At 38.2% G+C, this 27938-nt stretch overlaps 1 protein-coding gene and 1 non-coding gene across 4 annotated transcripts in view; one reads left to right on the forward strand and one right to left on the reverse strand.

Moving 5' to 3' along the window:
* KCNQ5 (potassium voltage-gated channel subfamily Q member 5) overlaps positions 1-27938 on the forward strand; it is a 503899-nt gene that overhangs the window by 302473 nt on the left and 173488 nt on the right. The gene's annotated exons all lie outside the window — the stretch shown is intronic.
* On the reverse strand, positions 243-348 carry LOC114495795. Its single transcript, XR_003684469.1, has one exon. It is a non-coding gene; the product is annotated as a U6 spliceosomal RNA (small nuclear RNA).

Raw genomic sequence — 27938 nt, forward strand, 5'->3', positions numbered from 1 at the left:
GTGTTTTCTATCAATCATTCTTGAAAGCTAAGCCTCACAAACTGTGAAAAAGAAAAATTCTGAGCCTTCTTTGAGAATGACTACATTGTTTTACTAGATTCCTTAGGGCCTTCTGTGCCTTTTAAGTTGACATGTACCCAGTCCCTAATACAGTAAATAACTGGCACATAAGAGGTGCTCCATTTCTTTCTTAATAAATAAATAAATGAAAGGCATCCAACTTAGCCAATGGATTCTTTTTTTTTCCATTGGAATGCTTCATGAATTTGCATGTTATCCTTGCGCAAGGGCCATACTAATCTTCTCTGTACCATTCAACTTTAGTACATGTGCCACCGAAGCAAGCACTAGCCAATGGATTCTTGAAAGCAGAAGAGTGTATTATGAATATGGTTCCCTCATGGGGCTTCAAATTACCCATTACAAGAGAACAATTTGAATCTACTATAAAGCAAACAGGCAGTTGAGGCACTCAATGTCATAGCCTCCTCACTCCCATCCCAGGTTTACCAGTTGGAAAGATAAGTGATTGACTTTATGGAATTATAGTATTGAGAATAAAGATCATCTCAAATAACCTATCCACAGCATACAGTTAGTGGAAGCACAAAACTGCTGTTGTATTCAATTTATGAACACTGTTTCACAGTTGTTCTGTATGTGAGGTATAATATTCAGTCAGTCTAGCTCCAAAAACCCATTCTACACTCCCTCCTAACATACCTGTGGGCACAAACAGAGCACTCTCCTCTACGAAAAGCATGCTTACTTTCTAGGTTCTCACTTTAAATTAAACGTCTGTCTGTAAGCTGTTAAATTCAAACATTGTCTCTATATTGAACAATATGATAGAGAATTTAGATTTTTTATGCTGATATATTAAGGTACAACAAATTATGTAAAATATTTGAGACTTCACATACGAGATACACAAGGAATATATGTTTAGTTGATGCTGAACAGGCCTAACACTAAGGTCAAGAATCAGGTAATAATTCCATTGACATTCATGGACGGATCGCCCTAATTGGCACTATAGGAGGATAATTTCTTGCATTTTCAAAGTGCTGTACATCATCTGCAAACAGGAAAACATGTGGGTACCATCTATTAGCACCACATTATACAGAGATCTTAATGTTCTTATATCAAACTAGGACCCATTTCACTAATAACAACAAGTATAAGACGTCATGGAAATCCGAACACGCGCTCCCTGTTCACTGCGGGAAAAGTGAAAAGCAGGGCTCGGAAGGTGTCTATTCTTCCCTTTTCTCCCCTGTTGTTCTGAGTTATATTTTCATACTTGGGATGTTACCAACCAGCCAGTACTTTTTGCTTTCTGTTTTGACAATGTGAACTTTAAATCAGATTTTTTGCAGGAGAAAATTAGTTTAGTAATCTCTAGTGTTGTTATGAGGCAGAGCCTGCATCAATAAGTAGAATAAATGCATTTAGCTTTCAGGCTAGGACTGGACAATAATGATCCTGCAAATCAGAGCTAGAATTCTAGATGCTCTGACTGGGAATCTTGCCCAGGGCTTTTTGGCTCCCATTTTTGTTGTTTCATATTTGCTATTTCATTTATATGCATCAAATTAACACAAGCTTTCTTATTTGGGCAAGAAACGGAAGATGCTTGTAAGTTGCTGGAGTTAAGGAACTCCAAGGAACTCTCTAAGGAACAAAGCTCCCAATTAAAATTCAGGTTTCCATATTTTTAGAAAACAGCATATATATATAAAATCTACAAAGACATTCAACACACACCCTTGTTCCAGAATGGTGTTACCAATTAAAGATGCCATAAAAATATTTTAGGTGACATAGTTTAATACAGCATATATGAATCTTAAAGGTAGCAAACAATATTAGCTTGGTTATATAATGTGCTGGGCATCCCTGAGATTCAGAAATGTTAAGAAAACAAAAATTCTTGGTCCCATATAGTGGGGAATGAATAAATCACATTTTCTCATTGCAAAGCTTATAATACATAATGATTGTCTTGTCATTTTTTAAATTGCTTCAGAGAAACTCAGACTGAAATTATGGTGAATAAAAGTTTATTTATAAATTTCAGGATCTAGGATATTCCCAATACAATTTAAATATATCCAATTACAGAAATCATATTCCCAAGCACAAAAAGTATAGGGAGTATATCGAGTGCATTTAATTTTTTAACTAAACTTACAGAAATAGCTCTTTTCATCTAACACTGTAAAAGAAATATAATATGGAGTGATTTTGTACTGCTAAGGATTTTTGAAAACCTACCCAGCCATGGGCCAACATGAAGAGGAATGCAAGCTTTGATGAACAATATTTTGTGTGTGCTGAGTTTTTATCTGAGATAGACTGGGATTGCAATGAAAGAAGCATGACAACACAGTCCTTCCACAGGCATTATGACATCTGGGACCGTCACATAGTGAGAATTACCAAGAGACTGAGAACTTGAGGGAGGGGTAGAGCAGGGTGCCCAAGTGAACCTACAGACATTGGACCATGTAGTCACTAGCACAAATGGTCAAATTTTAATAGTAGGCCATTAAGACAACCTTTAAAATACCTGTGATGTAAAAAAAAAAAAAAAAAAAAAGCCCTGGCTGGCATAGCTCAGTACATTGAGCATGGGCTGTGAACCAAAGTGTCCCAGGTTCGATTCCCAGTCAGGCCACATGCCTGGGTTGCAGGCCATGACCCCCAGCAACTGCACATTGATGTTTCTCTCTCTCTCTCTCCCTTTCTCCCCCCCTTCCCTCTCTAAAAATGGATGAATAAAATAAAAAAAAATATCTGTGAAGTCAATTTGTAAAAATATTTATCAGACTTCCCTATTGCCTTTATTTTCTTACTTTTTAATAACAATTTAAATGTTTCTCTCAATATTCTAATTCAATGCCCCCAGATCAGTTATTTCTATATGTATTATCATCATATAAAACAAAAAAGTGACTATCCTTATTAATTAATTACATGAATAATCTAATTAATTCACTTTTAAAGCTGATGCAATTTAGTAAGCTGAAAAAACATGTAAAATTTGATGCTGACCCTCCCCATCTCGTGGCCAAGACTGATGTAAATGAAAAGTTAGATAACAACCCACAACAGTATATGATCACGTGCCAAACTGTGCAAGGCTCGGGAGGTGATATCAAGGGCAAGTGCAGTGGAGTGGCCTGGAGAAGGTTGTGTTGGTGGAATTTTGGATGGGCTGAGGTGCCAGGAGAAAGTATTTTAGACCTATACTTGAGCAAAGATGCCGAAAAAGCATGGAAATGGGGAGATGCCCCCTGCCCTGGAGAACTGCGCATATGGAGAACAGTGGTTGACAGAGGAAGACCAAGAGACCAGGTCTGGCCGTGTGGGACAGCCCTGGGTGTCAGGTTTTCCTTTTCTAATGGATCACAGATCTGTGTTACCGTTCTCAAGCAACTGAAAACAGTTGCATCATATGGTTTTTGCAGTTTTATAGTTGTTTTAAATGGGCAGGCTAATCTAGAACCAGTTATATCTGAAAATAGAAGCCTTCCTAAGAGTTTTGTATATTAAGAGACTATCTTTCATTCCCAAAATATCTCTTCTGTTGTTCACTGTTTTATTCTTTTTCCAATTAATTATTGTATGCATCTACCCAATGATCCTCATGTTTGATATATGCTTGAAGTGTTTTTTTTTAAACTGTGGATTCCTTGTCACATGTTTGACATCCTCTCAGATATATAAAATACATAATTAAATTTTTAAAAAGACTTTAAGCTGGTTACTATGTAATTCCCAACTACAATCAATAGCTATCTTGCATTTACAAATTTTGTTACCTGAGGATTTCAATTGATTCTAAAGATATTATTAATTCTTTTTTCTTCTAAAGTGATGAGGTTTCTATCTCACACTTTTCTGAGGAAAAAACAGTTTCAACCAAATTCTAATGTTTATAAGCTCAAACATTATACATATTATTCAAAAAGTGGTTAACTGACATATTTACAAAAAAAAACATTCTGTAGCTGGTTGAGTTTAAGTTAAGTAGCTGGAGATAATTTTAGAGATATTGGTGTCCGTTTCCTTTGGAGGCAGTGATACTGGTTTAAATTGCAGATCTAAAGTGAAATACTTTAGAAGGGCTCCTTAACTTTGTTACTTGAAAAGCTGAACATTAGCATGGAGATGGGGGGGTGGGAGGAACACTCTCTGTTTGACCACAGTATAATACATGGGGCTACATATGTGGAATTCATATTTGTGAATGATCTATATAAAGCTTGAGTGAAAATATAACTTAACCAATATATTTTTTTAACCCCAGTGTTTCACAGAGCAAATTTTAGTCTTTGTGGAACTCAAATTATTATTTTTTAATACATGACTCTTCTTTCCTATTAAATGCTATGGAGAAGCAGTTGACACCTGCATTTCTAATAGCATGAAAATACCTAAAATCTAAAAGAAGTATTATTTTGCAAATATATATTACTTAAATGGGAGTAGGAAATCTTCATGTTAAAAACTGACTTTGAAACCTTCAACTAGATTGCTACCTACTAATCATAGCTCTTATTTTTAAGAGGGCAGGCTTATATTCCTTGTCAGGTAGGTCATGATGAGTTTTAGTGACTCATTTAAGTTCCCACAATTATCCATTGTTCAGGAAAATTAAAAAGAATTCATATCTATGGAAATAGATTACAATGATATTGTCTTGGCCATTTTTACATTAGTTCTTAAGTCATAGAGTGAGTATCTTGGCAGCTTTGTAGTTATTCAATCAATCAACTAAGTAATTATAGTTGTCCCCTGATAGATGGTTAAGTGTAAGCTGTGAAACATTAAGAATGATAGCATCGTCTAAGTTGCTCATTTTACTTCTCTCTGTGGCCCTTACAACATTATGTGTGAATTATTGTAGGGACATGGCCAAATGATTTGTGCTAATCAATAGTAGGAGCAAGCCTCATTACTCAAGTTTCTCAGGGTGCTTGCGGCTGCCCTTGTTTTCCATGTTGTAATTCCTGTGTATTTGTTGATTCTAAAACCTTCACCCACAGTGAAAATATGTATTAGGGTACAGAAAGATTTTGTTTTTATGTGAACTATAAATATTTTATTAATTTCATATATACCATATGTATAAGAACATATTTTAAGCTCATATTTTACATAAATTGATCATAGTAATGTAACCTAATTTATGTAACCATTCTTGTTACATAAAGGAAGTTATATATAAGTATTTACGTATTTGGAAATTTACACACAGCTTATATATGGTCCATCCTCATTATTCATGAATTTTACACTTACAAATTTGCTAAGTCACTAAAACTTATTTTTGAGATGAAAATCAATACTTGTGGCACTTTGTGGTCATTGGCAAAGCAACAAAAAAGTCAATCTTCTGACGCATGTGTTTCCTTCCAGTTAAGGTTGGACAAGGTTATGCTCTGCTTTCTTGTTTTCATTCCCATATTGTTAACCAGTGTCCTTTTCACAGTCTATTTACTGCTACTTTTTCACATTTTTGTGCTTTTTGTTTATGATCTCACTATCTAAAATGCTCCCCAAGAATAGTGCTGAAGTGTTGCCTCGTGTTCCCAAACACAAGAAAGCTGCACTGTGAATTGTGAAAAAAACAGATGTGTTACACAAGCTTCTATCAGCATTACATCAGTAACAGTGCTACTGGCCATGAAGTCAATGCTAGAATCAACAATACACATTAAACGAGATGTCTCTAAACAGAAACACACGTGAAACAAGGTTATGTATTCAATGGTTGAAAACATTGTTGTGGCCAGAGACTCACAGGAACCCAACCACAAATTTTCACTAAGACCAATGGTTAACTGTTCTCAATTCAGTGTTCCCTGCAACTTTACAATATATACAGCTACCACAAATAACATGAATCAATTCTCTTCTGTCTTTTATTTCATAGAAGCCATTAACCCAACATTTTATCATGAACCATCAGAGCCTGGTTGTGAATGTGAAATACGCCATTTGGACAGATGGTTTTATGTCATTTTTGTTGGCACTATTCCTTTACCCACAGTATTGAACAAATTGCAGGAGAAAGGTACCCCAGTGGGCTCCAGAACTGTTAACCACTGTATAATCATGTACAGTCACACCTCACTACTCATCAGCTTCAGAACCAGTCAAATCCTGAGCTCATCACATTTTGACAAAAATATGTTTCAGCACTAGGGGGTTTGCTGAGGACTTATTGCACTTTGCTAGAACTTGCATGAGTCATGCCACTGCCCCTCAAGAGAAAATGCTTCACCATTTGGTACTCATTGGTTTTGACACTTGTCATGTGTTCTAGAAGGAATTAACAATGAGTACCGAGGGACCATTGTATTCTTTTTTTAAAAAAAGACTTTTTTAAAATTGTTTTATTGTTTAAGCTATTACAGTTGTCCCTGCTTTTTCTCCCCTTGCCTGCCTCTACCCATCCCCACCATCTCCCCTCCCTTGGGCGACCCCCTCATTGTTGTCCATGTCCACGTGTCATGCATTATGTTCTTCAGCTAATCCCTTCACCTCCTTTCACCCACCCCCCTCTCTCCCCCCAGCAGCTGTCCGTCTATTCCATATATTCTTAAACTCCAACAATGAGGCTGCTAATAAAGTTTAACTTGTTAGGTATAGGCATTTTCACTTACATGTTTAGTAAAGGCTCATAACTGGGTAAGTAGAATAGAATCCTATTGCTTTAGTATTAGCAACCCCTAACAAAATACCCAATGTAAATAGAGGGTAAACTACTCTGTCTATGTATGAGAGCATTTAGGAGGGGTATCCAACCTTTTGGCATCTCTGGGCCACAGTAGAAGAAGAATTGTCTTCAGCCACACATTCAATACACAAACACTAGTGAAAATTCATGAGCCAAAAAAAAGTTTTAAGTAATTTTCTGACTTTGTGTTGGGCCTCATTCTTAACCATCCTGGGCCACATGTGGCCTGTAGGCTGTGGGTAGGACACCCAGGAAAGAGCATGCTTTTACAGGGAATAATTAGGTTCATGAATTAGGATATAGCTAAAAGAGATGTTTGAGTTTACGCAGAACAACCTTTTGGTCTTACAGAAGGGAAATGACAGGCCCAGGGAGATGAAGGTGCTATCCAAGCCCAGATGGGTGGGCAGAGCTGGGGAGCTGTCTCCTGCAGTCCTATGGGAGTTCTTCTCTCCAACAGATTGCCCCCTACCCCAGAAGTCCGAAAACCAACTATAGAAGAGAGAATACTTTTTTGCCACTTTGAGATGTCATCCCAAGCCCAATGGGAATTTATTGTTATTACATAAACATATTACTTTTCTTCTTCATTAGTTTAAGCACATTATGAATAGAAGTCAAATATTTCCAGTTAACTTAGAATCAGAAGTTTTACTTTATCTTTCCATTTTAAAAGTGAAAGCAATATTTAGTGTCATCACAAATTAATATTTGTGATGACACTAAAATATTAATATTGAAGCTGAACAGTCATTAGGAAAACAGAAACTCAGTGGTGTTTAGTGTGAAACCCATGACTGGGTCTTCTGCAGACCTAGAAGAGAGGCACTGTGGAGCAAGGGAACGTTGCAAAGGAAATGCTTCGAGAAAAATTTACTTCATACAGACTCTATCTGGGAGTCCAGCACTTCCTCTGCACGTTAGCTGGCACAGGTGTTTGGCAGGGTCCACCAACAGCTGATTTGAATAAAACCCTCTCAGTTGTGCCTTGAAGACTTGTTTTTGAAGGGAGTTAGAGAAATTAAGGATGGAAAACTGATGTTTTATGTCTTGTAAGCAGTCAGAGGCAGCTATAACCTTACAGCACATAGAGTGCAGAGATACATGTGCTGTAGAATATTTTCTTCTACTGTACAATACACTATATGGAGCAAAATTTCGGCAGTGCCAAGGCTAGAAGTTTTTCATTAGGCTACATTCACACAGCAGAAATGAACTGCCATAAACTTAATGGTATTAATTTTAGGGTATTAAATTTGTTTTCCCCTTTTTAGTATTTTCTTTAGCATAGAAACACATTTCTCACCCTGCAAAAATTTTAGTCAGCAAATTTTTCAAGCTCCTCTCTGTGATTTGAGCACTAGTCCCTGTACCCTTTCTCCACAATGACTTCTGAGCAACACAGTGAAATATAATGGCATTGCATAACTTTAAGATGTACATCTAAAACAAAAGGTATCCTTCTACTTAAAGATAAATGAGTAGATGAGAAAATGTATGGTGAGAGCCTCTGGCACACATAGTATTTATTTTTCACTGTATTTTTCATTCCTTCCTTATTTTTTTTTTAACCATGTGAAGCAGTCAACAAATATATATTAGGTACACTGATGTTTTCAGAACTACACTAGGTTCTACAAAGGTCTCAATAGGAATAAAGAACATGTTCCCAGCTTTCAAGAATGTAATGTTTACTATGCCAGGTTCTAAAAATTATGGGTGTCATTTACGATATCAAAATGTGGGTGGGTAACAATAGTGTTCCTTGGTTTAAGTTTTAGAAACAAGCTGTGCTACAATCTTCCCCAGAACTTCACCATTGCCGATGTTAAAGGAGTCTCAGAAGACCTGTGAAGAACCCAGTTACTATTATTCCAGCCTTCCCAAAATGAATTTGACAGAGGAACTGATTTGTTGAGTCAGACCTATGAAAATATCTTGGGATGCTGGTGTTCTGTGGAAAACAGTTTAGGAAAGTCTAAAGTAGAGAGCCACGAAGGGCATTTTAGTATTAACATTTGAGTACAAACTCAAAGTAGTAAAAGTGCAAAGAAGAGAAAGATTATTTTGTCATAAGCTCCTGAAGAGAATACCTAAGAGGAGGTTGGACTTTAAAAAAAATAAATATGTAGTTGAGAAAAAAGGGGAATGCTGAGATGAGGAAAGGGAAACTCAAGCTCTATCCCCCAAGGTGTTCACATTGATTATTTTGGCAGGTGGAGCAGCAAAGTTGTAACAGTGAGTACTAGGCACTTTGACTTTCTAAGTTATATGTTTCTGTACTATTTTCATGCTTGTTTTTACAATACTTATTCTATAATATGATTGCTTATTCTTATAATCATGATATTTTCCTAAAATTCACTAAGGTTTACCTCTCAGATTAACTAAGATGTATTAAGAAATTTATTTCCATAATTTATATATATATATATGTATGTGTGTATATACACATGTGTGTATGCAATATTCACAAACAGGTGTACAGTACAATATCTTAATCAAAACCAAGTTGAAGTGCCAAGGTCAACAACTTGTGTTGTACACTTGAACACCTGTTGTTTATTCATCTCTCAAGGATAGCTGACTTCAGGGATGAGAATAAACAATGTGGTCTCTTTTTTGGCTAGTCATCCAATCAGTATGTGATAAATTTATATCTGAAACTAACAAGCTGAGGAGTAAGCTGAAAATAGCCATCTTGCAATTCCTAACTATAGTTTGGCTTCTGTAAGAAAGAACCTTTTGGTTGCTCTTCAGTTTCACTGTATTCATTCTTAAAAATACATTTTATTTTTAAAGTGACAAATTCAGGTATTCCTTAATACTTAATAAGCTACTTGTGCCTAAAACACAAGATTTTCTTATCTGAAAAGATAACCAAATTTGAAAGTAACTGAGCCAGAAGCCTCTAGGAAAAGCAAATACTTTGTAAATATTGTTGTCAGCTTGGGAAACCATTATTTCCTTTATCTGCTTCAGGTAGTATTCTTAAGGGAATTTTTTTAATGTGGGAAAAAGATATATATGAACCCAAGTGTAAATAAATGTATACATATATATTTGGCTAAGTACACAGGTGTAACATGTATGATTGGACTACGTAAAATTACCAAAATTTAATTGTTTCTGCAATACAATAAAGACAATTTCATATGGTTCAACCTAATAATTTAGCTCACTCATTAGTGGTCTCTCCTCACTTGGGTAGATAGTTTGCCAGTTGTGTTGGGTGGTATGTTGACTCTCATCACATCCTGGTTTGGGTCAGAAATTTTCTCTTCTGGCTTCCTCCACCTCTATATCACCCTCCTCTGTCTCTTGTTATCTCCCAGGGATTACTTGGCTATCTGGTTACTTCTAGTTGTCCTTTTAAGCTAATCCATTTCCTGCTTGGCAGATTGTCAGACCTCAGATTAAAGGTCAGAGGAAGTCCCTGTATTGAGTTCAGTATCATGGGCACAGAATTAGTCAACTAATGTTGCTCTTTCTCCGTTATCTGTCCTTAGTTCTATTACTCTCAATGCTACCTAAAAGCATATAGTGGATCCTAGAAATGCAAGTACATGAGAGGACTCTGTAGGATGTCAGCCTCTAATCGTCTGATGTCTAATGATGTCACTGCTGAGTTGTTTGGAAGGAATGCTAAAGACCTGCACAGAAGACTGGCTCTGGGACAGGTGCTGCCAGGAAATATTTTCCCCAATTCAAAGATTTCCTTTGTGTTCATTGCAGCAGTATTTATAATAGTCAAGAAATGAAAGGAACCTAACTGTCCATCGATAGACAAATGGATAAAGAAGACGTGGTGTATATAGACAAAAGAATGTTACTCGGCCATTAAAAAAAAGAATGGAATCTTGCCATTGTGACAACATGGATGGACCTAGAGGGTATTGTGCTGAGTTAAATAAGTTGGACAGAGGAAGACAAATGACATATGAATACACTTACATGCAGAATCTAAAGAGCAAAATAAATGAGGAAACAAAATAGAAAAAGACTGATAGATACAGGGAACAGACTGATGGTTGCCAGGTGAGGGGAGGCTGGGGGGCTAGGTGAGAAAGGTGAAGAGATTAACAAGTACGAATTGATAGTTACAGAATAATTATGGGGAAGTAAAGTACAGCAGGGAATACAGCCAGTAATATTGTAATAACTATGCATGGTGTCAGATGGGTGCTAGACTTATTGGTGCGATCACTCCATAAGTTATATAAATGTACATCTGAGACTACTACTGTATGTCAATTGTAATTGAAAAATAAAAAATAATTTTAAAAAAGAAATATTCCCCCTAAACTTAAGCATGCTTATGTTTATTTGCCCCCTATATTTCATTCCTCACTGCACCCCACTGCGATTATAGATCAAAATTACTACAAGCTTCCATGGATTAAGTATCTAAACCTTAATGTGACTGTTCAGTAATTTGATTACCCCATATGTGTATTACACATGCACAGGTATACAATATCAATGCAATGATCTGAAAATAGAAATTGCAGTGGTATTTTCTAGGCGGAGTTTCAATAATACCAAATCTAATTACCCAGTTGAGGAGAATTAGACTTTAGAGGAGGTTTTAAATATGACCTAATGAGTTTTGTGACAGAACCTTTGTCAGCAGAAACAGGAAAAATCCTTTGTTATGGCTTTTGCATGGTTCACAGGTTGCACCACCTTCCTAGCTCCTGGTAAAGAAGTTCTCTAACTGTAACAGAACACATCACTACTTCTCCCTCTGCCAGCCACTGTCAATCCAGATGCAAGCTGCCATGCCAGAAAGCTGGTTTTCAAATTCTGCCTTTCAGAAATCTAATGTAGAAACAGAAAATGTCTCCAAGGAACCAGCATTTTCCATGTACTAGTGAATAGATGAATACTAAACATAGCACTTAATAATACAAGTTCATAATTATTGAGCTGTTTCTTTGTATAAAGCTCTGGTGGGTAATATTGACACCTAATAGGTGTTCAATGAATTTTTCTTAAAGTCAAAGAAGTGAGAAAAAGGCCTGCCCTCAAGGGCTTTATAATCCTCTCACAAGAGTACCCACTGTTTATATAAGGCTTTTATTTCATCACATACAAAATCACAACTTACGTACCTAAGGCACATATTAAATGTCTCACTTTACAAATGAGGAAACTAAAGCTCGGAGGAGATAGGGGATATGACCAAGAGCTCTTCATTAGTCAGGGTTCTCCAGAGGAACACAACCAGCTGGTTGAAAGGTCCCATAACCTGCCACCTGCGAGCGGACGATGTAATTGTAATTCCAGGCCTTAGACCTGAGAACCAGGAGAGTGGATGGGGTAAACCTCAGACTAGAGACAGGAGAAGACAAGAGGAGATGCCCCAGTTCAAGCAGTGAGGCAGGAAAAAGGGGGTGAATTCCTCCTTTCTTTACTCCTTGTTCTATTAAGGTGAAGAGATTGGACTAATGCTCACTCACGGGGAGGACGATCTACCTCACTGAGGGCACCAATTCAAAAGCTAATCTCATCTGGAAACAACCTCACAGACACACTCACATATAATGTTCACCCGGGGCACCCTGTGGCCAGTCAAGGGGACACATAAAATTAACTATTACAAGTTTTGATATAGGAAGTAGTGAATGAAATTAAACAAAAATCCAGGCCTTCTACATCTAATGCCTAATCTAACAGGTTCCACCAAACCTCCCTGGCTCTCTAAATCAAACTAAAAAGAAAACATCTCAGCAAACAGAAGAAAACGATATCCATTCATTCATTCACTGCTGCCTAAAATGAGTAGAAAAAGTTGTCCCACTTTCAAACCATGTGGCCTTCAGTTAATAGTCTATTGGCTTTAGATTCTTGGTTATCAGTTATATCATATTGATAGAATTATAAATTTTTCATTAGTAAAAAGGAAATCCCTGTCTGAAAAAAATGCTTATGTACTCCATAGAAAGAAAAATATAAAAACCCCCGAGTCTACAATACTTTTTAGAGATGCTATGGATTTTCTTCAAGCATTTAGTGTTAAAGAGTTATTCTCAGATGCCTTTTAAAAATGTGTATGTATATAGGCACATTATTGCATTTGCTCTTTTATTTTTTTTTTATTTATTTACTTTTAGAGAGGGAAGGGAGGGAGAAAGAGAGAGAGAAAAACAGCAATGTGTGGTTGCTGGGGGCCATGGCCTGCAACCCAGGCATGTGCCCTGACTGGGAATCAAACCTGCAACACTTTGGTTCGCAGCCCGCGCTCAATCCACTGAGCTATGCCAGCCAGGTTGCATTTGCTTTTATTGAAGGGTGAGGGTTTTGTAGAAATACCTTGCAAGACTGAATTATTGTGGAAAATCATTTTGAAACAAGAATACTAAATTACTTTCTGCTTCTCAAAACTTCATGGCAGAGAGAGATGATCTGGAAAAATTTTCAAGCTCTTAAAATTTTACAGCAATGGAAAAGTTGCCTGACACTGATTGCAGATGATATGGTTCCTGGTTAATTTACTATTCCTCTTTGCTCAATTAACATTTTGCACCAAGTAACATTAAACAGAAGACAAAGATCAAATACTCTTCTAATCAATTGGTGCTTCTTTTATGTAAATCAAATGACAAAATGGGAATAACAAAGAAAGGAAACTCTTTTTCTCTCAGTTCTGTCGATTACAAAGTAGTATTAAATTTAGTTCTGCCTAAAGAACTTTCAAACGTGTGACATCACTTTGCCTACATCTATTTGTCCTGTGGTTAGTTTTATATTTAAAGAGACAAGAAGCATTCTGCTCTATAGATGAATTTTTTCCCATGCTTTAAATTTATTTTGAATGAAAACCTTTAAGTCTGAAACATTCTGGAGTAAAAGTACACTCACATGAGCTTTTACCACAAGGACTTGAGTAGGAGGAGATACACTGAAAACTTTTCTTGGGGATGAATGGAGAACAGGGGAATTACAGTTGTCTGCCAGCTGAGAGTGGAAATCACATCATTGCCCCTCAACTTGAAATCAAGGGTTGGCTATCTACAGCCTGTGTACCAAATACGGTTTACTGCCTGTTGTTATAGATGAAATCATATTAGACTACAGCCCTACCCATTCACTTGCATATTGTCTGTGGCTGTGCACCACATCTGCAGAGATAATAAGTAGCTGCAAGATAAGGCATACGGCTCAGAAGTCTAATAATATATTATTGTGCAGTCCTGTAGAGAAAAGTTTGACCATCCCTTCTGTAAATTTTCTTTCCCTTCCTTTCCTGAATATGGCAATAATTAGTGGCAAAAAGCAGCCTAGAATGTCTTATGGCAACAAATGGGAAATGTTTGGTGTGGGGGGGTGGTTTGGATTGTGCAGGTGATACTTCTGGGTCCCTACCAGTCTCATGCATTGAAGGGCCCAGGTAGCAGAAGCCATTTCTGACCCCTTGGTAGCACAGCTTTCCTACCACTGCTCTCTAAACAGAAGCAAAACATCAGAGTGCCAGAAACAACTGAATTGCAAGCTGACAAGGATGTTCACATTCATTTAGTGCATCCCTGTTACCAGACTTTCAGGGTCTGGCAAGTAAACAGAAGAGAAAGGAATTACTTGCCAGACCCTGAAAGTGTGTGGACAGTGTTTTAAGCTGACTGCAAATATATTTTTGGAAGCAGAAAGTACGTGCTGCCTACTGTCTAACTACGGCTTGCCAACTTTGCTGGTCCATAAAATAGTTCAGTGACTCCACACAGTGTGATGCTGGCTTCTAGCTCTGTTTCAACTGGGGTCAGCAACAGCAACAGCAACAGGTGCTACTGTAGGCCGGTCCTGAGAGAAACCCACATGTTCCCTGTCCCCTGGGCAGGTACATACTTGTGTAGTCATTTCGGAGTTTATGGTTATTACACTCTGGAGATATCTGTCTGCTGAGCTTATTTCTTCCTGATGTTGTACTACATCATAAAGTCTACCGCCAAAAGTCCTTTAACTACTCAGGAAGATTTTTTTCTGCTGTTTTAGCCACCTTACTACTTTATTGCTGTAGGCCAAATAGAGTAGAGGAAATCAGTAGCAATTCCCCACTCCATGGCTGTGGCCCTCATGGCCTCACCTGACTTCATTTAGTTACAGGTTTTTATGAGAAGTGATGAGTGCTCTTGTGCATCTGTGTCACAAAGAGCCTCACAGAGACTTCCCATGTAGCGTGGGTGCCATCAGGAAACCTTCCAGGGTCAACCTACTTTTAAAGCACTTAGATCATACAGGTTTAATCAGTTGAAAGTTACCAAATTCATAATTAAATTTTTATTATCAAATAGAGTATTTTAAAATAGCTTTTTGTTTGCAGGGAAAATAACTTTAAACTGATTTAGTTCCTTTTTACTTTTGTCCCCAATAATAATATTTAAATAAATGTACTTCAGAATTTCTATTTTTCATTTTCAGGTAATAAAATGGTTATTATCATATATTCATAGAAAATTGAAATGATTAAGTCATTATTTGCCTAATAAATTTATAACCTTTTTATAGAAAAATGATTCAAGCCAGACAAACATTTTCAAACATTTTTTAACATATGTTTTCAACCTTTGCCATAACTCACTTTCTACATAAACAAACCCTTTGTAACAAAGCCTGGAAAATTTAATCCCTGTGGGTTCATATTATCAAAACTGATTGATTACTTTCCATGGTGTCAGCATCAAAATTATCTCTTGAAAAGATGGCTTTAAAAGGAACACGCACATAGATTTTACAAATACTGTCTCTTCCCCGCCCTTTAAAGATAACTTTTATTTCATTCATCGCTATAATCAGCACGCTTTCCTGATGCGGCCCCAGTCTCAATCAGGTGGAGCCGATTGCCTGTTCCTTCGCTGGGCAGCCTGGCTCAGCACGGCTCTCATAGTGATGAATCTCTGCCTGGTTGGTCATTTTAACTCAGGCCCCCTCACTGACTGCAGCCCTGCAGGTTCACAACGCTACTGCCCTCTAATGTAGGGCAGCCTCAAGTCATTTTCCAGAACTACATTAATGAGAGACAATGCTGCAAGTTTCGGCTCACCAAAGCGGCTGTGTGTCAGGAGATACCGTGACTAGCCAGCCTGGAGAGTGCCATCGCACAGGTTCAAACCCAGCCAGGACCTTGTCATTCACAAGGGTTTGCTTAGACACCCAGTCAAATTATTTCAGTCCCTCAGGCTTTACTGAGCGTGGTTTCATGTTTTACATTTTCAGGTGTCATGCATTATAAGCAGTTTTAAATAAGTCACTTTGCTTCTTGGCCGTAATTATGGTCTGTGTTCATCAAAACTTGTTGTAATTAGGTTTGCAGCATGTGTCAATGAGATGCTCAGTGAGCATTTTGAATTCATTAGTATACTTATGTATTTATTTGTTATGTTAAAACACAAATTTTGAGTTTGTTGCCTCACTTCAACATTAAAACAGCTGGAGGGGAGAGACAATGAGGTATGTGAGGCTAAATGGGACCAGAGAGCTGGAGCTTGGGGACCACTGATGTGTGACTGGCTGCGTGTGGCTGCAGGCAGGCAGAAGCAGCTCACAGAAGGGAGACGTTCCCTTATTATATCACATTATTATATTACAGTGTGACATTGTGCAGAAAATAGAAAGAAGACAGGCCTGCCCAGGGGGCCTCTCTGGAAGAATGGAGGAATTAATAATGTTCTGGTGGGGATCTTAAAAACCAGACAAAGGAGTTTGACTATGACAGTGAGGAGAAAGGAAGCATGAGTTTTGAAAGGAGGCCTTGGCATGATGAGAGCCGTTCTTTAGGGCACAGGCTGGAAGGCCTCTGCAGGCTGGATTCCAAATGCACTATTGCTTTGGCTTGACGGGTGGTGCAATTTCACTTCTGAAATTCAATAAATGTCACTTTTTTATTAAAATCTTCCCTGGCCCTCTATCTAAACTTTCAAAACCCCCCAGAGTCTGCATCCTATCATTCTTTTCTGCTGTGTGTGGAGTTGTTTTCCTCTCCTTAGTACTATTACTCTCTAACACTGTATACATTGTATTTATCTGCATTGTTTATGACCTAACCTACTACTAGAATGTAAATTCTATAAGGGCAGAGATTTTGCCTATTTTATTCACTACTATACCTTCAGCATCTGAAACACTGTGTCATACACACCAGGCCCTGAGTAATACATGTTACATAAATAAGTAAATTTATTAGAACCAGTACCAGGCTTGATTCTGGTTACTAAGTAATAAAGTGGCAAATAAGGGAAATGAAGTTTCACCCTCGCCCTCATGGAGCTTAAATTCTAGCAGAGGAAACCAAAATAAATAAGATGGTGCTGTTAGCCTAGAGGAAAATATAACAGGTTAACAAGAATATAAAATACATAACAAGGATATAAAATATAAAAGTAGAATGCTCTCCTGTTGTGAGCATTGCATATATGACAATAGGAAAAACTGTTTTTGTTTTTTTATGTTAAATTCATTGGCCCTAAACAGTATACACAGGTTTTCAGTCTCAGTTCTATTTTCTGGCGAGGACACAGAAACAGAGCTTACAGAGGCAAACCTGACGGATGGGTTTCTAAACCGCAGACCTCAGGCCCTTTAAGAAATAGTGTTCAAGTTGCCTTGTTCTATTCTGCAAGATCATTCCCAGTCACTCCATTCAGCAATCAACTGCCAGGATGAAAAACATGCCTTTTTACCACTATCAAAAAAAAGAGAGGGATTTCTTATTTCATTTTGATAGGCCATGATTCATTTCACTTCTGAAATTCAATTCATTGTAGACCGAGTGAGTGTCTTCACAGAACTCAGACTTGTGATAGGTACCCAGAGCTGGGGCAACCATTGAAAAGTCTAAATGTTCCCATCTTGAGACCACTTCTCAAGGAGGTGTGGTCCATTTTAAAAAACACAGACTGAAGCATGCAGAGAACATAGATAAAGGAACATAATTAGAGTAAAAAAAAACATTGTTTTACTTTTTTAAAATTTTAATTACAGTGGACATACAATATCATATTAGTTTTAGGGGTGCAACATAGTGATTAGACGTTCATGTAACTTGTGAAGTGATCACCCTGAGTCTAGTACCGTCTGGCACTGTACATAGTTACTGCAGTATCATCGACTATGTTTCCTAGGCTGCACTTTGCATTCCCATGCCTGTTTTTATAACTAGAAATTTCTACATTTTAATCCCTTCCCCTTTTCACCCATTCCCCAACCATCAAAATGTTCTCTGTATCTATGAGTTTGCTTCAGGAAAACAATTTTAATAATAGTAAAAACAAAAGATTTGAAACGATAGACAGAGGCTGATTAGCAGAGCTAGAAAGGGTTGTAGAAAGAAACCAGTCTTGTCTACCCAGACATTCCACCCAGGCATTCTCCAAAGAACCCACATATTTACAATGCATTTTTAAGCCTAGAGAAAGTAGAAGGCATATAACAGAGAACACATTTTTTTATTAAAGAACCACAATCTTTAAGAATAATTTCAGATAGTTAAAAAGCCATATAAACCAGAACATACCACAAAGGAAGTGTCTTTTTTCCTTGAAAACAAAAATCAGGAATATAGATATATGGTCCTAACTGTTGGGGACCAGTGCTGCTACAGTGACACAGAGAAAGCAGAGCTATGCAAATCCTAACCTATTGCCTTTTTTTAAATCAAAAAACATGATTTTAAACTAAAAGGGAGTTTTTAATGTGGTTCAGAGAAAATGAAAATATATAATGGGCAAATTGTTGGCCATCGTTAATGAGTTAGTGTTGCTGGATTCAGATTTATTTTGTTATAAGGTATCAAAGAATTCGTGGATGAAATTCAAGAACTTTTAATAAATGTTAATAAATCTTGAGAAATGCAATTGGTGCCAAATGACCAGGGAGAAGAAAATATTCTGAGTGTCTAAAAGAGTAACGAAAGGGACTCTGAACTTGATATATTGATAAGCTCAATAGCAACTAGAAATGTTCCAGAGAGCATAGTAAGAAAATGATTTCTAATAATTGTTCACAAGAACAACTAGAATTTCTGGAAAGCAGCATGAATTCACAAGAGCAAAACATTACACTAGGCTTATTTCATATTTCAATAGGTTTACCAGCTTGCTGTATCAGGGGAACTGAGTAGATAAAAATATCTTGAATTCAGCAAAGCACTGGAAAGTGTTTTATAATGTTTTGAGGATTCGTACCTGGTGAGAAGTCTCCAGAGACAATGCATAAGGTTTTTAAACATCTCTGAAGACAAGTGTAAGACATTTGAAGATTCTTGGAGTAGAGAGTTGGTGATTCATGCTAGGAATAAATGAATCAAAATTAATGTAATACAAAGTAAAAATAACATGTAAAACTTTTCAGAGATCCAAGTGAGAGAAGTCTATTAGGTTTAGTTTACATTAAGTTGCACTTGAGCCAATGGTGTCATTTGTTTCTTCAGAAAGAATGCAACTTCAAGCTGCATTAATACTCCCATTCCAAGTAAAGAGTAGTGATATTCAAAATTACATCTTTATCACTTTCATATTTAGTCAAATATATCCCAAATACCCTATATCATCCAAAAAGTACTTGCATCTGCTAACAAAATACATGTGGGTAAAAATAAGCGAAGGTCTGTACTCCCACTAAACTGAAAGCTCTGTTAGGCATAGACCATACCTAAATTCCCAATACCTGTAAATATTTGTGACTGAACTAATACAGTGAATGCAAGGTAATGATAGGACGATGCAAAGAAGTCGGGAATGAGATTATTCCACAGACAGGTACACCAGAAGGATCTGCACCTGGAAGCTTCCTAGCAGCCACAGTAAGGGTACAAATGTGTTAAAAGATCACTGTCTCCATAAAGCAAAACCCCATCATGTTTTCCAGATACAAGAGATAATATTTTGGTTTGATGGACCATAGAATTTCATTTGTTTCAAGACACTTGTCTTCAGAGATTTCTTACAAAATATCTGTGGCTCATCTCTGGAGAATTTTCACCAGGTGCAAACCCTCCCAAGAGTTGTATCATTCCACTTAAATTTCTCTTTCTTTTCCTCAAAGATATTATAAAACACTTTCCAGTGTGTTGCTGAAATCAAGATATTTTATCTATTCTATTTCCCTTACATAATAAGCTGGTAGACCTCTGGAAACAGAAAACAAGCATAGCTTCATGTTTCTTGATCTTGAACTTTTCTTTGTAGAAATCATAGTCATTCTTTTGAATTTACCATAAATCATTTACCTAATATTATATCTAGAATATTCCTGTAAGTTATAATTGAGCTTATCAATATACAAAGTCTAGAGTCCCCGACTTAGAATATTTTCCTCTTTCTGACCATTTGGCACCTGTTACACTTTTCAAGGTTTATTAAAGCAAGGGTGTCCAACTCACAACCTTCGAGCAGCGTGTGGCCCAGGATAGCTATCGATGTAGCCCAACACAAAATCATAAATTTACTCAAAAACATTAGTTAGTTTTATTACTAATTTTTATATTAAGCTTTACTAGTTAGATATGTACATTTTCTATATTATTGATCACAAACTTGAGAACTGCTCAATAATTTTAAAAGATTATTGAAAGGGCTGCTGCATAATTGGGGTTATTTTGTGGGGATGTTTTTGCCTATCTCTGTTGGCAGTTATCACGAAAATTATGCATGAACCTTTTTTTGTTCATCAGTTTTTGTTAGTGTTGGTGTATTTACTGTGTGGCCCAAGACAACTCTTCTTCTTCCAGTGTGGCCTGAGACACTAAAATGTTTAACACACCCCTGCATTAAAGTTTATTAATGAAAGTTCTTCAATGTCATCCACCAATACTTTGATGCCTTAAACATAAATCTAAACCTAGCAACATGAACTCATTAAAGTGACCAACAATTTGTCCATCATAATGCAAAAAGGTTTTTTTTGTAATAAAATCCTGAGAGAAATTTCTCACATGACACCCCATTGAGCAAATACAACATGAACTATTAAAATACTATGATAAATTGATTGAATGCTTTTTATTCCTCAAGAAGGTAGCAAAAAATCAAACAGTTTAGTGAAAGTACCCCATGAGCGATCAAGGTAACAAGGCCCAAGTCCACAGGTCATCAGTGGTCAGGTTGGCTCCAGACCCTGTGGTGTGGTAGGAAAAATACAGAAAAATAACCAACTCAATATCTTCAAGACAGTTTTCTTTGAAACCAAACTTTTTCTCTTAGGTAGGCAGTGGAAAGTTCGAATTTGGATTTTCTGGCAACAATCGACAGTGCAGATATTTTATGTTCTTGGCTCAATGCTAAGTATTTTTCTTAGGAGGATAATGATGGGCCTGAGTCAAACTCTGAGGGATGCAGGGACAAACTGGGTACACTTAAAGAGCAGTGACAAGGAGAGTGACAAATCTGGACATTGCTCCATATGCAAAGTAGACAAAGAACTGGGCTTTGTAGATTTAATTTGCAGACTGACAAGGAAGTCATGATAAAACCAAGTATCTGAAGAACATAGAGAAGAGGGAGTACATGTCCTCTGTAGTCCAGAGCCCAAACGAGGACTATCGGGAACCACCCTGCCTGGTTTCAGGACCTGTAACCCCCTGATGGCTAAGGCTGAATGAGAGACCTCCAGACCAGAAGCCCCTAAGGAGACAAAGCTTATCTCCCTAGCAGGAGCACTATTTCTGCTCCTTGCCTGGCCTCCATTGCTTGGCCGGTTAGCCAATGACAGTAAGATCCCCATGGGAGGGGCCATCTAAGCCAGGCATGATCACGTGGGATGACCCTCAGAGAAGGACTTGGGGGGCCATGAAAAAGGGGGTGATCAACCCTCGCCCCTCGGCCTTGACAAAGCCTGAGTCCTCATTCTGCCTGTGAGAAGTCCAAATCTCTAGGCTGCCTTGTCTCTTCTGCCTGACTCAAGCCTGTAACAATGACAAGGAGCAATGCAACCCTCTACTGGGAACTGTGGACTTTCCAGTGCAAGTAGGCCTGAGAAAGGATATGTAAAATCCTGTGAAACCTGCTTTGCTGAGGATGCTATTAATTAGATTATAAAGGCCCAGGCAGGAAATTAGTTTAGTCCCTTAAGTTTTGTAACTTTTTAGGTGATAGACCCTGACTCAGTGTGAGCCCTTTTAGTTCTTTGAACATTATCTATTCGTTTGATCCTTACTGCCTGACAATGATTAATGAACTTTACCTGTATTCCTGTGCAATTTAAAAGACAATAAAAACCCTGTGAAGGAAAGGATTGGTGCACTCTCCTTTGAGAGAGTGGCCAGGCTACTCTGAGGCACTCTCCCCTTGAGAGAGTAGCCGCGCCGTCCCTTTTCCTCCACAGGACTCGGTAGTCCGTGTGAATTTATCTCATGTCTCATCCATGATGCCATGGACACTGTGGGCCAGTGTCTGCATCAGAGGACCAGTGAGTCAAGGGCCTGAGTGAGGAGCCTTGACTCAGAGGGGAAATAGCCTTCCCACAGTGGAGCCGTGTGTAGCAGCATTGTGCTGTCCTAAGTGCTGGAAGAGCTCTGGATGCTGGAAGCATTCACGGAGAACCATCCACACAGTGGTCTGTCAGTGATGTTTTAGCACTGATCCCTGTCCTGAGAGGAGCTCAGTCAGATATCCTTCCAGTCACAAGAAGTGAGAATAAAACTAAGCATGATCTCTGTCTGTGTTTAGGGTCCAGGGACTGCTCTGAGGGGAGGATCTGGAACTACTGTGCATTCCCTTGCTGAGCAGCCCTCCACAGCAGGCACTGTGGGAGCAGAAACCACTCTTTCCCATTTCCTCGGACTTCCTCTGAACACCACACATATGTAAAACACACATGTAAAACATATTTCATTTTTTAAAACTGTTAGCTGATGATACAACTTCACACAGATAGGATTTATTAATTACCATCTTTAGGAATATTTAGGCTTTAATGCACTCGAAAAGCAGAATTGTGCAGTATTTCTAATCAAATATTCCAAATCACCTTGACAGACACCAGAAATGCCCTGTTTAATTTTTATTGTTATGCAATGGGAGTTGGGGCATGCTGTGGACCGACTTCATGTGCTAAATGTCCTTCTTTTATGGAAAAATTATGCGAAAGGACATTTGCAAAATGCCAAGTTTAGAAAGAAAGGTAAATTTCAGATGCTGGAAATAAAAAATGGGTTCCAGTCATCCCTCTGATGATAAGTTTTACTTTCCTTCAGCAGCATGAACTCTAAGAAAGTGTCATGTCAGCCAGTAGGTCTCCTATCGCCACCGATGCCAGCATGTCTCCAGCCCTCAGAATCCATGATGCACTTGCAAGGACTTCTATCACGTGTCCTGAAGTACACACTTTATCAAAGCGATACTTAAAAATGTATAAAGAGTCAGAGGCAGGGTTGAATTTCCTTTGGAAGTTGTTTTTGAAGAATTACTTCCATAAAAAAAACTCTAAATCTACTTCTTATTAGCATTTTTATTTTAATCCCAAGATTTCATCCCATTTAAGACATTTAAGATCTCTCCTCTCCCAAGGCTTTCTTAATGGTTCACTTACGTGGAAACCTGATAGTCTGGCAAAATACTTGCAGAGAGCACCTTCTAGGTAGAAAAGTGTGGATGTTTCAGTCCACAAAGCCCACGCTGTCAATTTGCCAACTCACTGAGCTGCACTCATTGAGATGTCCACTTTAAACACCAGCCACATTTCACTTTCCTTCCTTGCCTCCTCTTCTTAATTGTTTGTGAGTGGCTGTGGTTGTATTTGTGTGCATGACATTGTGTAACTTGCTACGGTCCGATTGACAAAACATCAGCTGAGCTTTTGTGAATGTTTTGTTTCATATCATTTTCATTCTTGCTAAATGAATCCATGCTTGAAGCACGAGCTTTGGAAGCTGGACATCATCTGTTCTGCAAACACCGTGATATTTCCAAGTAAAGCCTTTTCATCAAATTAAATCTGACAAATTGATCCTTAATTAGCCCACAAGAAAAGTTGATGGTGGTTTTCTTGAGTACATTTAGAAGCCTTTTAACTGATAATATTTTGTATCATAACTGCCCTTCTCCTCTTACAATAAACAGTGCTTTTGAAAGAAGAAGCTTTAGACAAAGGGCCTGCAGCAAAGAGAATTTCTTCAGAAACAAAATAGAGATGATTGCTTCGGGCAAAATAAAGGCCAATGGCTTTTACAGAATAATTTTGAAGGAATATGAATCTTTTTTCTTTTTTAAATGTATTTTATTGATTATGCTATTACAGTTGTCCCATTACCCCCCCTCATGCCCCTCAATCCTGCACACCCTCTCCCACTCACATTCCCCCCTTTAGTTCATGTCCATGTGTCATAAGTTCTTTAGCATCTACATTTCCCATACTATTCTTGCCCTCCTGCCATCTATTTTCTACCTACCATCTATGCTACTTATTCTCCGTACCTTTTCCCCCTCTCTCCCCCTCCCACTCCCCTGTTGCTAACCCTCCATGTGATCTCCATTTCTGTGGTTCTGTTCCTGTTCTAGTTGTTTGCTTAGTTTGTTTTTGTTTTAGGTGTAGTTATTAATAATTGTGAGTTTGCAGACACTCTACTATACATGATTTTTATCTTCTTTTTTTTCTTAGATAAATCTCTTTAATGTTTCATAAAATAAGGGCTTACACTAAAACGAGCCGCTTCCCTGCTCGCAGCCCTGCCTTCTACCTGCCCACCATGGGCACCTGAATGTTTTATGTGCCATGGACACTTCAGCAGTGATGAAGCCTATGAACCATTCCTTGGGATAATATTTTTAAATGCATGAAATGCATGTGATTACAAAAAAGTTATGTTGGCATGCTATTATTAAAACAGTAAACACGTTTCTGATATAGTAAGGCACAGCATGCTTCTTTATTAATGCATTTAAAAAACAACCCAGGCAATGGATCTAATAACTACCATAATCCTGAAGTAGTACTGAACAAAATCAATACTCCAGATGAAACAATTATGGATTCATCTACAACTGTAAAGCAGGATATGAAAGTATCTGTGATTTCCATGAATGGCAAAGTCATAAGCACTGCTAATACTGTCATGTTTGTTGCCATAGTTAATGACAAATAAAAATGTAATTTTTTTCCTATCTGCATTCACAGATCCCCTGACTTCTATCCACAGACCCCTTGGATGCCCAGGGACCCTAAATTAAGACACCCTGTATCCAATGACTCTTGCCCCTGCTCCCCCTTTTATTCAACCAATAGAGGGGGATGGTAGTCAGTTGTCTGCATGCACATATGTGCATGGGGGCCTCAGAAGCTGATGTCAGCAGAGCCACACTCAAACCCCAGCAGTGCACCACGTCACTGCCAGTGAGCCTGACATCTGAACACTGTCACCTCAGTGGGGTCATTCAATGTCAGCTCAGTGCTTCCCCAGCCAGAGAGTCTGTCTCTGGCAAAGCTCCCCACAGCCAACACATAGCAAAATGTGTTCTTTGTTCTCCAGAATGTCATCCTCCAAGACCAGGAAGTGTTCCCCAAGTGTCCTTTATGCTTATTTACCTGAACCTTACATGCTTGTACTGCACTTTCCTTATGATAACACGTTCCATACATTTACTTCCACTATGAAAAGAGTACTTCCACATCTCCAACCAGACCTTGTGTCCAAGACTTAGGTCCACAACCTATGTGGATGCCTAAAATTGGATATATCCTCTTCTCCTCAAAATCAGGTTTTCCTCCTGACTGTTCTCCTCCTGACTTGTTAGGAGCATCACCAATAACTAGGTATGGAAACTTCGGGTTTACCCACCATCACACCTTCTTTCTGAACTTTACTCCCCAATCCAATAATTATGAAAGGCAGGGAGCGCCTGTACTTAAAGCATCTCTGCAGTCTGCCTTTCTATTCCATTCTCATTTCTACCAGTTACCTCATAATCTAACCTAGATAACCATCACTCTGCCCCTGCTACTCAAATATTCAAACACGTCCTACCATAGCTGCTCCCAGCTTGATTTCACCAGAGGGCAGCTCCACTGAGCTACAGACAGACCCTGCCATGCAAGCTTCTCCCCCGAGCATGTCGCCAGGCTCCCAGTTCAGCCGCCTGTCTGACCCTGAGCTACAAACTCGATAACTTTTTGTTCTATGAAACAGTGAGCAAATATTTTACCTCACTTTCTTCCTCATTGCCTTTCTCATATTGTACCCTCATTCTGAAAAGCATTTCTCCAGAAGAGTCCCTTCCTTCAAAGACTGTCAAACACCACTGATTTGTGAAGACTTTCTTGATGTGCTTCCACTGCTCCCAATCTAAGGAAGTAGAATCCTCCCCACTTCGGCCACTCCAGCATTTTTCTCAGGACATATCTGCCTCAACCCTTCATTATGATCCATTATGTTCACCTCATCCATTGCACTAGATTTTAAATTCCTTAAGGGGAGGGACCGCTCTAATTCATCCTCTTGTCTTTGTAGTTCTTGGCACATTGCCTTTTACAATGGATATTCAATCCATGTTTTCAACTGAACTAAAATGATTCTTATATAGAAAATGATTTTGCAGGAATGACCTACCTTACACTTTCCCTGTACCGCCAAAGGATAAGCTAGCTAGCAGTTGTTCACTAGCTCTAATTTATTGATTAACTAGTGAATTTTAGTGACACTGTGCGTACTCTTGGCCTTAACCCCCACTGTCTCACAGATGAGGCATTTCCACCACTGTGCAAACTAACTCCTGCTGGACCTTCAGGGATGAGTTTGATCAGTATTCTTTCCAAAAAGTCTTTCCTAACCCCAAGTCTGGCTTCATGGGTATGCAACCTCTGCAGTCCCACGGAGCCCAACACTTAGAGGGATCCCACACTTGGTGTCATGTTCTGTTGTCACCATCTTGAAATTCTTAATAATTTTTTAACCAAAAAAGTCCCTGTATTTTCACTTTGCACTTGACCCCACAAATTAAGTACAGTCTTGCCTAACCCCTCCTCTCCTATGTGCTTCTGTCATCTTCTGTATTCTCCCTACCTTTACAATCACTCAGAATTTTAATACTTCTGTTTACATCTGTTTAGTACTCTGTGTGCCTTGATAGACCCTAAATTCTAAAGGCAAAGAAAGAAAAGAATTCTGTTCATTGTTATATCCCCAAGGCTGAGCCTAATATTATGTACATAATCAATATTTGCAGATTGGGTAAATGGATTAGTGGCTAAGGGAAGGAAAAGGAAGGAGACCGGTGAATTAATGAATGTACTTCTCTATCCACACCCTTTGGGAAGCAGAGAATTGAAGGTCTTTGACTTGCAGTCTCAGATAGACTTCCGTAGCAATGATGGAATTCTAGTGCAGAAACTGCTCCTCTTAGAAAGTAGGGTAAGATCAGCCCAAGGAAGAAAAAGGTAGTGACATGAAGTAAGAATATTAAATAGAAAATGATTAATGAAGAGGGAACAATAAAAAATAATCATGATATAGATCTGTTTTGAATACAAATATAGCTACCATCAGGATGCTTTTGAAGGAACAAGGTGTCTTAGTGGTTAAATAATCCAATGCTTGCTTTCCCTACAGTTTTCTGGTAAGCTGGACTCATGGGGCATATCTACATAACAGGCACTCACCAGAGGAGAAACATGTGTCATTATTTGATGCCACATCATCCTCCAAACCACCTTAATGATTCTTATTTTCGTCTTCTCATTAGGAATTTGCAGGTCATATAGATGCAATGAAATTCAGTTTCTAGTTTGTAATTTTTAGTCCATTAGGACCAATTTAATAATCTAAAGTATCTTGAGTTGTTATGTTCACGAGTGAAAACTAAAACTGTTATGAGTAGTTATTAACATTGTATACTAGGTGCTTTCACTAGTAAACTTCTTTTCCTTAGAGATTTCTATTTGGAATGATAACTACTTCCCTCCAGTGAAGAGATAGAGAGATACCACAAAGCCTTGCTGAGCCAACAGTGTGATGGCTGCTGTCATCTGTGTGTGTTCATTCTACAACACTGACAGGACAGACAGCCAGGACAGCCAGTGCAGGAACCCTCCTTCTGCTGCACAACCTTGGATGAGTTACAAAATGTTCTTAATTCTTGGTTTCCATATCTGTAAAATGGGAATAATGGTATTGCTATTCCATACATTTATGAGGATAATGTAGTTAGTGCATGTGAAAGGGGCTTAGCTCCGTGTAGCAGCCTGTAGAAAACCCTCTATG

This window comes from Phyllostomus discolor, chromosome 4 (genome assembly GCF_004126475.2).
Source record: "Phyllostomus discolor isolate MPI-MPIP mPhyDis1 chromosome 4, mPhyDis1.pri.v3, whole genome shotgun sequence".
NCBI classification, from domain to species: domain Eukaryota; kingdom Metazoa; phylum Chordata; class Mammalia; order Chiroptera; family Phyllostomidae; genus Phyllostomus; species Phyllostomus discolor.